The sequence below is a fragment of the Phoxinus phoxinus genome (genome assembly GCF_949152265.1).
Source record: "Phoxinus phoxinus genome assembly, chromosome: 12".
NCBI classification, from domain to species: domain Eukaryota; kingdom Metazoa; phylum Chordata; class Actinopteri; order Cypriniformes; family Leuciscidae; genus Phoxinus; species Phoxinus phoxinus.
The window spans coordinates 26,016,454-26,031,251 of NC_136887.1; the positions used below are offsets into that span (position 1 = coordinate 26,016,454).

Genomic DNA, 14,798 nt, shown 5'->3' on the forward strand with positions numbered 1-14,798 from the left:
AGGTGCAGGGAAAATGTGATACGGGTGAGTATATGAACCTGATATTCTGCCAGAACGGGAAGGAAATGCTCAATTCCCCCAAATTGTGATGAAAAACAAATATAATGAGACCTGCAGCCTTACTTTGTAAGTTTTGGGGTCGGTAAGATTTTTAAAATATTATTTAGAAAGATGACTCCTATGCTCACCAAGGGTGTATTTATTTGATCAAAAATACTGTAAAAACATTAACATTGTGAAATATTCCTGTGATGGCAAAGCTGAATTTTCAGCAGCCATTCCTCCAGTCTTCAGTGTCGCATGATCCTTCAGAAATCTTTCTAATATTGCTGATTTGGTACTCAAGTCTCATTATCAATGTTTAAATGTTTTTAATATTTTAGTGGAAACCATAATACATTTTTCAAGGATTTATAGATGAATAGAAAATTCAAAGCACTGTATTTATTTGTCTTTAAATGTCACCTTTGATTAATTTAATGCATCATTGCTGAATAAACGTATAATAAATAATAAAAAAAATTGTAAAAACAAACAAAACTAGTCCCAACTTTTAAACGGTAGTGTATACAATATCAGTCTACATTAGACTAGAGTATATTACTAAGTATGTATCCCTACAATCAGGCATGTACCATCTGTGTATGCTATTAAAAACAAAACTTCTTGTTTCTCTCCAACGCCTATGGGCTGCTCAGTGTGTTTTGGAACAGAGTGTCTGTCTCTGTGCCTCTATGGTAGTGTTAGCAGCCTCGTGGTTAAATATATCTCTGGATTGTCAGACACTGACCAAGGCTGTTGCTAAGCTTATTGATTCATTAAGTAGCTTGAGGCAAGCCTGAGTAACAGCTCCTTAAAGAAAATGCGGAGGATCAGTGCTTAGCGGTGCTTTGTTAACCCGTGTTAAACAAGCTTAACTCTAAGGCCCATCACTCTGTTTGGATCTTAGAAAGGAACAGCCTGCTCCTTTCACTGTTTCTCTGTGTTAAGAGAAAAGACGGAAAAGGCAGGCCGAAGCCCTTAACACACACACACAAGCACGCACACTTCCTCAACTCTCTTCAAAGCAGCTCCAATTAGAATAGAAGGTTAAAGGTCACCATCTATCTGTGGTAATTGCATATTTGCATAGCTGATGAGAGGAAATTTCAAAAGGTGAAGCTCTCTTATAATGCTGCAAATGATGAAGTAGCAAACAGGCCTCTCAACCATTACAAATTATTGGGAGGAAATGGAGGTTTTTTCCCTACAACAATCTCAATCACATGTGTAGTGATGAAATCAGCCGTAGTTTAGTGTAATGGGTGAGTGTCCAAAGGGCAGTGAGTCATCATTTCCATATGTAATTATATAGAGCATAAAACCAAATATAAAAACATCTTATGTGTACTGACACACTTACTTATGTATTTGCATGTGCAAGCGCTTCTTTGCTAATCAGGTTGCATGTGTTCATGTGTGCTGATAGGATTCCTAGATGCCCTGGGTCTGCTAAATGAAATTAAAACATTTGCCATGTTTATCATATTTAAGTGGAAGTTATCCAGATGTTAAATCACAGATGTGCTAACATTTACTCAGCCACATGGGGTTTTGCCTGACAGACCTGCGTGTTAAATGTGAGTGAGTTTGTCATTCTTACAGCTGCACAAACTAATAAGCTAAGATATGTAATTGACTGGCAATTTATATATGACCTCCATATGTGCATTTATTTATTTATCTAAAACAGGGGTTGGTAATGGCTTCTATTTTCATATGTTAGCTTTAGTACTGTCAGTAAAATGGGCAGGAGCATGTAGTCCATACAGTATCATGTAACTCCAAATATATTAAGTCGGATGAATAAGAGATTCAGGCAGGTGCAAGGCAGTGAACATTCATCACATAGCTTTTAAGCCTGAAATAGCTCTCAATGTCATTTGGACATGGTCCTTAAGTGACTATCGCTGAGGTATTAACTGGGTTGAATGTGGCATTAATAAAAATATTGTCGGATTTTGACAAAGTGCCTGTGATGTTTTTTACTTGTAAGTCACTTTGGATAACAGTGACTGTCAAATGAATAAATATAAATGTAACTATGTAACATTCAAAAGTTTGGTGTCTGTAAGATTTTTAAATGTATTTTTTTTTTAAGTCGCCTGGATTTATTTGGTCAAGAATACAGTAAACAGTAATATTTAAAAAATAGTTTCACAATTTAAAATAAGTTTCCTGTTTTAATATATTTTAATTTATAGTATATTCCTGTGGTGGCAAAGCTGAATTTTCAGCATCATCACCTCCAGTCTTTAGTCACATGATCCTTCAGAAATCATTTTAATATTTTGATTTGGTACTCAAGAAACATTTCTTATCAATATCAATGTTTAAAACTGAGAAAATCTTTGGCGAATAAAATGTGAAGAATTTATTTGAAATGGAAAATTTTGTACAAATATAATAGTCTTTATTGTTACTTTTGATCAATTGTAAGTGTCATTGCTGAATTAATGTATTATTTAAAATAAATAAATAAATCTTACTGACCCCAAATGATAATGCGGTCACTATATCTAAGGTAGAAGTTGATTTAACCTTTATTTTATATTGTTAACTTTGGGAATAGGGATGTGCGCAACGACTCATTTCATTGATTTATTTATTTAGTTTAAAAGAAAACATTTTCACTCCACATATACACTTTTCAAAATATTTTTTTAATTTTAAAATGTAACATTAACATGACAAAAAAAAGTAAAAGACTAGTATTTCCAAGACGGCTAGAAGCAGCAGTGTCGTTTAATCAACTAGCCGACTAGCCTCGCACATTAGTTGGGAATCATTAGGAGTTATATTGATTGTACAATTTGATTTCACTTAACGATTCTGGTTCATCAATGATTCCATTAGCGATCTCCCAGTACTTTTTAAACTGATTTATTTAAACCTTCAATTTGTGAATTCATTGGGAAAAAAAACAGTTCATAAGAGTAAATTGTTTACAGATATGTTTCTGTATTTTAGTTTTTGTCTTGTTTACATCAGTTGTAACAAGGAACTTAACATTAAGATAACTAACGGAACTGGTGCTCGATTCCCAAACCTATTATTAACATAGTGATCTGTGGTTTTCTTGCACGTTCGGACCGTTGGCATTATAAGCAAAATAGATGTAGTGACTCTTGTACTTTTCTACCATCTGTAAGAGAAATCACAGGTCCTACCCAGACCACGGCACAAATCAGTCAAACATCCAGTCCTGTCAAGCTTCGATAAAGCCAACTCTCATCAAGTGTGAAACCCTCAATTGAGAGCTTATCTCAAACCACAAGTGCACTGCACTTCTGAGGTTCACATTTTTAACAGCATTGCAGAACGAAACGGTGTGATATATTCAAGGAAGTGTAGCGCTGATAACATCATATTAACTAAACGAGCAATCTTAGGAACTCTCACTAATGCTACACCTCTCAAGGACACTCTCATTAGGAAGAAATTAAGCCACGCACAGCCCATTAACATGGAAGCAATCAGTCTGGATTGATGAGCAGCCAAACATGTATGTTAAAGAATCTGTCACCAACCTGCCATCTGGTGGGGGAAGGGACAACCGCTAAAGCGCTAACTTGCCTTTATTTATAGTGCTTTGACATACCCGCCTATTTTTATTTGTGAAGACTCCGCCACAGTAACAAATTCCATGGTTGAAGGTGCCAAATGACTCAGCAGCTCTGCAGTTTTTGAGGGTTGATGCTAGCCAGGACCCCGGGAGAGCATTCAAATGGGAGAATTGAGAAGCTGAGAGGGGTGGATGATCTTCAAAACCTGAGCCAAGATTAAACACTTTCATCTCAGAGTAACAATCAGTGCGGGCCCTTAGTGGAGAGCAACGCAGGGAGCCTCGGGTTTTTGAGGTGTTTCCTTGCCATTGTAGATTTTTACAGTGCTATTATGTGAGATTGTGGAAAATCCCATTTTGGTCACTGAAAACTGACAGTAAAAAAACGGCATCTTCTATAAATGTTGGTCTTGGAACATTTACAAGCAAAGTTAAATAATTCAGAAATTAACTATTAATTGTGATATTAAAATTATATGAGGCATTGTGCATAATCTTTGACGGGCTCTGTTTATTCACAAGTGTAAACCGTGCACTTGGGAGTTTTTCTGTGCAAATACCATTAATATTCAGGGGCAATATGGTAAACATGTTTTCGAGTGCATAGACATACATACATTTGCGTATGTGAAGTAATGATGAGCAACATGCTGAAATATCGTCAAATATAGTGTCATGCTTTTTATGCTAGGGCTTGCTCGACTACTAGTTTTTAATTGTCAGCTGATCATCAAGAACAGTGTACAACTTGTTGACAAGCCAGTGGGTCAGTGAGAGGCATCAGGCAGGGATCAATGCGGTTTTATTTAATTGCATTGATGATGATGATGCTCTCTTACTTTGTATAATGCAATCCTACTTAATACACATTTCTCAGTCTAATTTGAGTCACAGAAACAAGACAAGATGCTGCACCTGAATTTTACCAAGATCAAACCTCTTAAGGGCTAATCAAAATCAACCTGCCTCTCAGATCTGATTTCCTGCATCAGGATAAATTACCATGAGTGAGTGTTAATGCAATCGAAAGTTTGGGGGGGGGGGGGGGGGGGGGGGGGGGGGGGGGGGGGGGGGGGGGAAACACCCTTGTCAATTTTTTAGGAATGCAGAAAAAGGCCTCCAGCATTAAAAATCTAATTTCATAGAATACTGCTCTGTTCAATGCTCTACCCATAATAGTAAAAATGTTGCAATAAATCAAATTGGCATTTTCTCATATCAGTGATATGTTTGTGCATCTGAGTTCGATCAGCACCTGTTAGTGAAAATGCTTCTATTGTGCTTTTTTTAAATTATTATAATGGTCACACTTTAGCTTTGGGTCCAATTCTCAACTATTAACTACGGATTTTGCCTCAAACTCCTAATTATTGCATATTAATAGTTAGTAAGGTAGTTGTTAAGTTTAGGTATCGGTTAGGATAAAGGGGATGTATAAAGTCATGCAGTATGAGGCGTTGATATGTGCTTTATAAGTACTAATAAACAAACAATATCCTAGTTATATGCATTTTAATAAGCAACTAGTCAACAGTGAGATTTGGACCCTAAACTCTAAAGTGTTACCATTATAATTGAACAAATAAATCGGTATTTATTTCTAAAATCATAATCATAAATGTTCAATGCCTGATCTTATTTGAAAGGAAGAGAGTATGCCTCTAATACTGTATTTGGTTCAAACCTCATACGCACAGTTACAGTTGTCATCTTGTGATTTTGAACATGATCCATCGACAAACACATGCACTCCCCCCTCTAAAGGGACTTCTTTCAGGTACTTTCTACAAGCAGAGGTCTCAGAGTTCATGTTTTGCTACACATCACTGTTCTCATGGCAATGACTAAACTAGGCTTTTTTTCTCTTTTCTTCTTCTCTTGTGGAATCTGTTTGCTCCTGACGTCTGCCGAAGATTATTTCATGGCTTTTGTAATGCACCGGTACATTACAATTAAAATAGCTGCATATTCTGAATTAAGTCATCATCAGATATTAGCATTCTGATAGTTCTTAAGTTGAATTTACATCATACGTTAAATCCTTTACATAAATTGAGTCTCTGTGTGAAATACTAATTCATAGTTCAATTCATGGCATACAGTAAAACTAGGTGACAGTAAAACTAACCATTGTGGAACGGTGATTTTAGCAATTTGCTCACATTATGATGCTTCATGAGAACCGCGCTGATGTTGTGACTCTCAAGTGAGTGATGGTTAATCGCCAAGCAGTAATGAATGCATGAGAAGCGAAGCGTGTTTAGTTCAGGAAAACTGCACTGCGCCATTTTAAGATGCATTCCTGTCCGAGCTAACACGCACAACTTAATTGGCTCAGTTCATCACAGGCATGGGCCTAATTGGGTGACAGGTCAAAAGATGGATCAGCGAGAAATAAAAGTCAAGAAAAAAAATTGTGCTGGGAGTGTTGAAATGGTGGGTGGGAGACTGTCGCTGCTGTGTGTGTGTGTGTGTGGTTTGCCCTGCACAACCCATCTCTCACCAAGTGCTGAAGTCGCTCTTTTCTCATTTTCAGTCTAGATTATATTTACATCCTATAGATGGGCCACTTTGTGTGTCACACATCAAAAAGCTTAAGTGTTATACTTAATAAATGCATTAAAATATCATAGAGGAGGTGTTTGATTTAGGGTGTCTAGGCAGAGCTGTTAATTGCATCCTGCACTTTTGTAGTTTCACTTTTGTCAGGCGCACACTGAGTCTGTGAAGAAATGAAGCACAGCCCTGCTCCTTTTACACGCTCCTTGCAGAATATGCAAGATGTTCATAGTTTTAATAAGAGTATCATACAAAGTTGCATTTTTTTTTTTTATTCAATCCTTTCCTGAATCTGAATAAGCTGTTTTACACGAGAGATGTTAGATTATAGTTCACAAGAAAAAATAATAACAATGTACACAAATAAACCAGTTCAAAGGTTTACATACCCTTGAATCCTAATACTGTGTTGTTACCTGGATGATCAACGAGTATAAACCATGTTTTGTGATAGTAGTTTGTCTTCCGTCTGTTAGAGTGCACAGGTGCCGTGAGTTGCTGTCGTCAGAGGCAGGGTGGTGGTGTTCCTGCATATTTAAGGGTGCTTTCACACTGGCAGTTTATTTCGGAACGGGGAACGGTTCGCATGAAAAATCGCTAATGTGAATGCTGTTATGCGGACCCGGGTGCGCACTGGGGTACCAAACCCGAGACAAACTGGATGAAGTGGTCTGAGTTCGGTTGCTCCCGAACCGTGCCGCGGTTCACGTGAATGTGAAAGCAACACAGACTCTGGTGCGCACTTGTTCAGGAAGTAAAGTGACCTGCGCATGCGTTTTAGCTGATTACAGCTAAAACGCTGATTTTAGCCGGAAACATTCGCTCTCGGGCTCGGACCGCAGCAAACGAGTCCAGTGTATTTAAGTTCTCTTCTCCCAGCTCAAGTGAAAATTTTACTTTGTGTTGCCAACTCATGCTCTGTGTGTTCCATATCAAGTAAACATTGACTTAAGTCACAATCTTTAGTTTTCCAGCATCTTCTCCATACTTGAACACTTTCCAATGGTGACTATGAGATCCATCGTTTCACACTGAGGACAACTGAGGGCTTCATACACAACTATTACAAATAGTGAAAACATTCACTAATGCTCAAGAATACTACTCTTTTTGAAGTTTCATAAGTTTTTTACATGTTTCCCATAAGACAAAATAAGAATTATTTACCCTGATCATCCACAGCTTTATTGATCCTTTTCTTTGTTAAAATTATTATGATCTTGCAACTGTACACTTAATGAATGCATGTTCATTCATTATTAAATATTTCTGCAATATTTGATCATATTTCAGTAAAAGCGTAGTACCGTCATCTCAATGTTTTATTATTTTAGCAGAATTTCCAGAGCATTAGCATGAAAAATTACAGTCTGCCAATTCCTGGGCCTAGTTACAGCACAGTATTCTAACAATACTTGAGGTTTCTATGCCAAATTTATTTTATTTCTGTGGTGACTGTTGTAGAATGTAACCAGTGCCTAAAATTTTATGTTTTTGCCATTCATAAACGCTCATGTTTGAAGTGCAGATGTTGCGAGGAAGTGTAAAATCTACCACCCACTCACCGGCTGGTAGTTAAACACACGTGTGCATTTCAGCCCTCCGCTCTCATTTTCTCTCCTTTATTTGTTGGCTCACATGAAATTGACTGTTGTTTTTCCTCAGGCATTGAGATTTCACATAGTATAATTTATTCGCATTGTATTCTCAACTGTGGCTGAGTGTGAGAGAGCCTTCACTCTAGATTAAGTTTGCGTGAAGTGAAATATTGAAATATTCTGACAAATGTTTCGTTGTGATTTGATTTCAATTGCCATTTTTTCCGTCAATAGAAAAAGTTTTAAGAGTGTTGACCCAACTTTTTCTGGCACACCCGCTTTACGCCGTTGGCCGCATTACCACCTCGGGTGTTCATTATTTTTCTATAATTCTATAATTAATTATTATTAGTAGGAGTATTACTATTATATATTATACAGTAGCCTACTTGACAAAATTGTAAAAAGGTTTTTGGTTTTGAAAGAAGTATCTTATGCTCACCAAGGCTGCATTTATTTAATAAAAAATACAGTAAAAACAGTAATATAGGAAATATTATTACAATTTAAAATAATTGTTTTCTATTTGAATAAATATATTTTTTATATTTTTATTTTTTAATTTATTCAAAGCTGAATTTCCAGCAGCATTACTCCAGTCTTCAGTGTCACATGAAAACATTTGTGCTGTTTAACATTATTGTGGACATGGAGATACTTTCAGGATTATTGATTAATAGAAAGTTGCATTTATTTAAGCATTTATTAAATATAAATATTTTGTTATTATAAATGTCTACATTGTCACTTTTGATCAATTTAATGAATCATTGATGATTAAAAGTATTAATTTCTTTCTTTTTTTTTAAATCGTACTACAGATGTTTGAATGTCATTGTTTCCACACAAAAAATGTTAAGCAGCAAAAACTGTTTTCAACATTGATGTAAATAATAATAATAAATGTTTCTAGCAAATCAGTATAGGAATATTTCTGAAAGATTGTGTAACAATGAAGACTGGAGTAATGATGATGAAAATTCAGGTTTGCCTTCACAGGTAAAAAATATATATATAATTTACATATTCATATTTACATTTAGTAAAATAGAAAGTTTATATTTAATATTATTAATATAATTATTACTATTATTATTCATATAACAATATAAAATATACTATAATAACTATATGCAGACCTATAGCTAAATGAATGTGAGCTAAAGCAGACAGGCTCTGAGATGCTTGAAACAACATATCATGTGATCAATGCATGTTTGAATTATGAGAGAACATGGCTGCCTATATGGCTTGCAGCTCATTATATATATATAGTATTTATTAAGTTAAATCACTGCCTTTTATTGATATCCTGATTTCTGTTTTACTTGGATCATTTGTGTAAACAAATCTCTTCTACGATCAACTCCCCCTCCATTCTTTTTCTCTCTCATCTCATTCCTTTGTTCCTCTCTTGATGCCAGTGACCTTGCTCAGATCTTCACAGAGCTGGATGTTAAAGGGCCGAACATAAATGTGCTGTTTTGTTTGTTGAATCTAACTTGAATCTTTAGTTACTGAAGTAATTGTTAAAGTGCATGCACTTTCTTGTAAGCTGCTTTACTCAGAAGTATTTGCCAAGAAAATGACTGTAGAAGCTCAGGCCAGTTCAGCTCTTCCTCCTAATTCCTTCAAAGTCTCTAAAATATAGCTTAATCTACTCTACATGCAGCAACTGCCTTCTATTTTACGGACCATTGGACATTTGTTTTGTGGTGTCTGGTTGTTGTTGGGTTTTTTTTTTTTTTTTTTTGGATGGGGATGTGACAAAGTGTCTGCTGAGCGTATTCATGAGAAATATTGCGTGCTTTTTTTGTAATAGCTTATTAACTTGGAGAACAATTTCACAGAATGAATGATGATCGGCAAGGGAGATGCCTAGCAACACAAGAACCAATCCGAGCATCCAAAAGACCAGAATCTATACTGATTTCAGATCTGCCATTGGGTTAAAATGTTATACAGCAACATTTGGAACCAACACACACACACACATGCAACAACCATCAACATTATCCTGAACTACAAATTTGGCATAAAAATGTGCTCTGTTTTTAAGCAGTCCCATCGGTGAGTCATGCACACACGCACGTACCGCACACTCACCGGCTGGCCCTAGGCAGGTGACCTATTTTCAGCAGCCGGTGGAGGGAGTGCTCTAGTGGAGGGAGAGGGAAGAGAGATGGTCCTTCTATGGTCGGCCCATTCATAGCTGGCTCAGAATTGTGGATTAATTACCCCGTGTGGGAACCAGAGCCGGCTCTGTAAGCGAGACACTTCAGCCTCCGCTGGCATCAATAATGCATTTTTCTGTCTCTCCATTTAATTTGCACACGAGCCACCAGCTCGCGTCACCAACTCTTTTAAGGCCGCCGAAAGCAGGGACATCCGATCTGAAGAGAGCGAGCCATGGTATACACTATACCCCAACGTACACACACACATATACTCTCCCTCTTGACCCCCCTCGCCCCTCCTTTTCCTCTACCGGCTGACAAATTGATTGTTTCTTAATGTGCTCCTGCTGCGAATGCATTAAGAAAAGAAAAAGGGATAACTGAATGAGGCGAGAGGTGATCGTTCGAGTTAGGAGACGGAGTCCAGATCCTGCTAACGGAAAGGAACAAGCTGGACCAGAACTGTTTTTAATTCCCTCCCTTAATTTCTTTCTAACTTTTTGTTGCACTGCAGAGAAACTTGTGCAAAACGTTGAGAGAAGCTTGCCGTATCTAGCGGATTAAAATGCTAGTGCTTGCCAGTGATTGACCAGCCATGGTTGACCTGTTAGGAGGCGAGGAACAGGATAAACCGCATGGATACGACAGAGGTAGGTCATCTGATACAGCCAGGTCTGTCTGGGTCACTGCATTTAGAAAGGAGGAAGTGATGGAGGGTATGGCGCAGTGAACGTATAGTGGATGAGTTTGTGGTTTTGTCTGTCTGCCAATTGTGTAATCAGGTTGTTCTTGTAGAAAATGCATGTTGAAAGACATTGGCTGAGGCACAGGTCAGTGGTGTCTGGAGAGTTAGGTCCCTAACTTTAGTCCGTCGTATTATTTCAAATTAATAGAGGAGATGAATTAATAATTCTTGTGATGAATGGATCCACTAAGTGTGTTCAGTCTTTGCCTTTGAGGCATGGCTGATGGTGATGTATGAGGAATAGTGCATGTGTATAATTGCAGCATGTTCATGTCATTGTATTGTGTAAAGCATTTTTACAGGATTAAGTGTGTGGAATTTCATCTTCTGTGCTGGCAGGTTCCCTAATGACCATATGAACATAGAGTGAGAAAAAGGTGTAGCGTACTCATTATGCATTTCAAGGCAAGTTTGTGATTGTTTAATACAGCGCTTTTATAAAGAGTAAGGTATCGATTAAAAAAAATACGATTAAAAATAAATAAATTTGGAAATGTTTGGTGCTCCTGATGTGTACTTACCAGTGGCGTAACTTTGTTTTAAAAAGTGAGTGAGACAGGAGTGGGGTTAAACTGAACTTTAAACATTTAACAGGTCTTTTCCTCACTCAAAAACATTATTAATTTCAACATTTACTGTCCTGATCCGGCCATATGTAGCCTGGGAAAACCCAGACCACTCTCAGTTGTAACTGAGTTAGGGTCTGGCAAAGCTCCATAGACAATTAATTTCCACAGGGGCGTCACCAACGGACGTCGGATAGATCTAAAACCAATCAGAGCGATGAATGACATGACGTATGCAGAGCGACGGAGAAACATCTCGAGACTCTCAGCAATTCTCTGTTTGTGTTAACGGAAATGACAATTTTAAATCGCTTGAAACAGACGCGATAGCTGATTCGAACAAGTGATGTTGTGATGTTCCACGGCGGCATCCATCTTTGTAATATACAAAATCTGCATCACCGTCTCTGCTCTGTTGTCATCGTGTAAAGCCCGCCCCAACGTTTCTGATTGGTGCCGCGATTTCGATGGATTGGAAATGGGTTTCAATGGGCTCTTTGCCAGACCCACTTGCAGAGCAAATCTAAATTTGCTGGAAGTGGTCTGGGTTTTCCCAGGCTAGGCCATATGCAAAGCATGCTGGAAACTAATAATGCACAGCCCATGACCATGAACAAAATCATTCATGTAATCCCAACACAAATTGATTAAGTTTTTACATATATTTAAGAACTTAACTCAATGAAATTAAGTTAGAACAAAATGTATAGCAATTGTGTTGCTTTAGCTACTTTTTATTGAGTAATTTGAACAAGCAGCAATTGTTATTTTCTTTTTCAGTGCAGTCTTGTGTGCGAGAAGTCCATGAGACCATATTGTTTCCCATTTGACATTGTAGGACTGCAAGGGCTTAGGGCAACATTTGGAACATAGCCTAATTTTTAAGATGCTTGCATTACCAAACACACACGTATAACTTTTTCACATCTGTGGAACACAAAAGAAGATATTTTAAATGTATACTATTATACAAATATTAGACCGGGTTGACTTGTATTGTATGGACAAAACCAATTTAAACTATCTCCTTTTGTGCTCCACAGAAGAAAGAACGTCCAACAGATTTTGAACAGCATGAGGGTGAGTAAATGATGGCAGAATTTGTTTTGCTCCTTTAAGTCAGTATACTTGCTATTGTTGTTGCTTTCTTCTGAAAGTTAAAGTGCAAAGTTTTCTCTCTTTTTATGTATTGACACATGTGAAAACCATTGAGTCAGATGTAGGAAATAATAGTTTCTAAAACACTGCACTCGCCCGGTGCCACTCAGCGGTTCTACCTGACTAATCCACTGGCCATCTGGCTTTTATTTAATAAGAGAGGGACGCTTTCGGTTTTCTGGCCAAGAGAGACTGAGCCTATCGATCTGCACTCACACTCATCGAAAAAACAATCAGACCTCATCAGGCGCTTCACGTATATGTGCTATTATGACATCATCCACCTGTGCCCAGGAGAACTGCACCAATTAACCGCCAGCCGACTCCTCTCTGAGCTGTGAACAAACAAGCCCAGCTTTGTACAGTGAAAAGGCAATTTACCCAGAACTCAATGCTCTGCTTTTCAGGCACCACAGCTGATTCTAATCTTTTATCATCCTCACTCTTGCCAATTTCCAAGGTACCTGCTTGAAAATTAATTGCTTATTAAATCAACATTAACCTTTTGACACCATTTGCTGCCAAACTTGAATGGCTATACTGGCTAAAATTACACAAACTTTTTCTTTTGTACTGCCTTTATTTCATTCTTCCTTTCTATTTCTGTTATAGATTTTTTTTTACTCCGCATTAAATTTAATGTTGCATGTTCTCCTCTTAGAAGTAGGTAGTAGTAGTAGCAGTAGTAATAATAACAACTATTATTATAATTATTTAAAAAAATGTTTTACTCTAGTAAATTCTTTTCTCACAAAGAACAATGTTCTTGCTTTAGCACTTACAGTTGAACATAGCCGCCTGACTGTTTCTGCAATGTTTTATTTATTTATTTATTTTAAATCTGACAGCTCCTTAACTCCTGTGGCCTCTTGGGGTAGTAAAGTGTCTGACATATGCTTACTTCAGTATTCAGCCGAAAGCAGTAGGTCATCGAGGTTTTTGGCCTAATGTTTAATGAATACTTTTTTGACAGACTGGTTTTGTCTTACTACATAGTAGGGAAGTAGGCATGGATGCAGAGTTAGATGCAGTACTGCTTTCACTTGTAGCTCGTCTAATTGATGAAAGTGTGTGTCTGATGATGTTAATTGACCAACAGGTCAGGGCAGTAATGAGAATCTAATCAGTGGGAACAGCCGTTTTTAATCCACTAATCTATGCTAAGCCTCCCCATCAACTACATGCTTTAAATCCGGTTATCAACATGTTAACATGTGTCAACTTTCCAGACTAATACATGCTAAAGCTTCAAGAGCAAGAAACAAGTACTCTATGAACAAGTCTTTCTGAACTGATGCAAACCCAATGCATCTATGTGAGGGATGCTGGGTGGCATGATCCACCTGGCGTGCTGAGAGTTATAAATAAGCTTTAAAATGCTGGACAGGATGCCATGCTCATCAAACCTGAAACGCAACGGGAACAAAAGGAAAAATAGAGACATTATTCTTCATTGACAGACTGCAAGCCTCAGCAAACATCAAGCAGAGAAAGATCTTATGTATTGAGGAATACTAAATTTAAAAATTTCATTCAGTGCTTTTCAGCTGTCCAAAATGAACATATTCTGAAATCAATTATAAACATGTCATTGTATTCCTTTGTGAGAGGAAAGCAGTAGAGTATGTTTGAACATTCAAATGTCTACGTCAGTCATTATTTTCCCTGATACAAAAAACCCCAGCTTAAACCAAGATGCTTTGCTGGTCTAGTTGGTCTCTCAGCTTGGTGTTTAGCTGGTTTATCTCCCTTGCCTGACCTAAACCTTTAAAACAGACTGGCCTTTCCAGCTTGGGCATGCTGGTAGACCAGCAAACCACTTTAGGCTGTTTTAAGCAGTTTTTTTCCCCCAACATAGTGTTACACTAAATGTGCTGGTTCTACATTTAATAAAGAGAGAGCTGGATTGTTGGTAAATTTAATCTCAGTCATTGAGATATGTGTTGCTCATGGTGTATTCATCATTGATCATGCTGAATCATGGCCTCTTGTTCCTGTGCACCAGAGCATGCTGTGCATTATCACTGGCATTGACCTCTGAGAGAGATCTGATATGCTCAAGATTGGAAAGTTAATATGTCCGTGTAACTCCACACCTCTGGACCTCTGAATGGGACCCACACAGCGGGCCACTGAATGGGAGGCGTAGGGGTTTAAGTAGGTCTCTGATGTGCTTTTCACATCTTTTTAGTAGTGATCTTTCTAAATCACAAACATTTTGGGGTCATGTTATCTCCTACGTCCTTGGGAGCTGAATATGTGGTGCCAACCAGAGATTTTGTTTTAAATGTCAACAATGAATTCAATCTGAAGTCACACTCGTCTGATGATTACACCCATTTGTTTACTGCAATGAGGTTTTCCACAATGGATGCAGTCTATCTGTCCGTC

General features: G+C 37.6%; 1 protein-coding gene across 12 annotated transcripts in view; it reads left to right on the top strand.

Annotated features, from left to right (window-relative positions):
* Positions 1 to 14,798, top strand: part of lingo2 (leucine rich repeat and Ig domain containing 2) — a 336,136-nt gene that overhangs the window by 212,636 nt on the left and 108,702 nt on the right. For 6 of the 12 annotated variants that reach the window (XM_079631502.1, XM_079631507.1, XM_079631506.1 and 3 more), the window contains one exon: positions 12,293 to 12,329. The exons of 5 other annotated variants lie outside the window; for them this stretch is intronic. The gene's annotated coding sequence lies outside the window, so the exon portion shown is untranslated. Of the gene's footprint in view, positions 1 to 12,292; positions 12,330 to 14,798 lie in introns of those variants that run through there. One more of the 12 variants, XM_079631503.1, reaches the window with a different exon arrangement.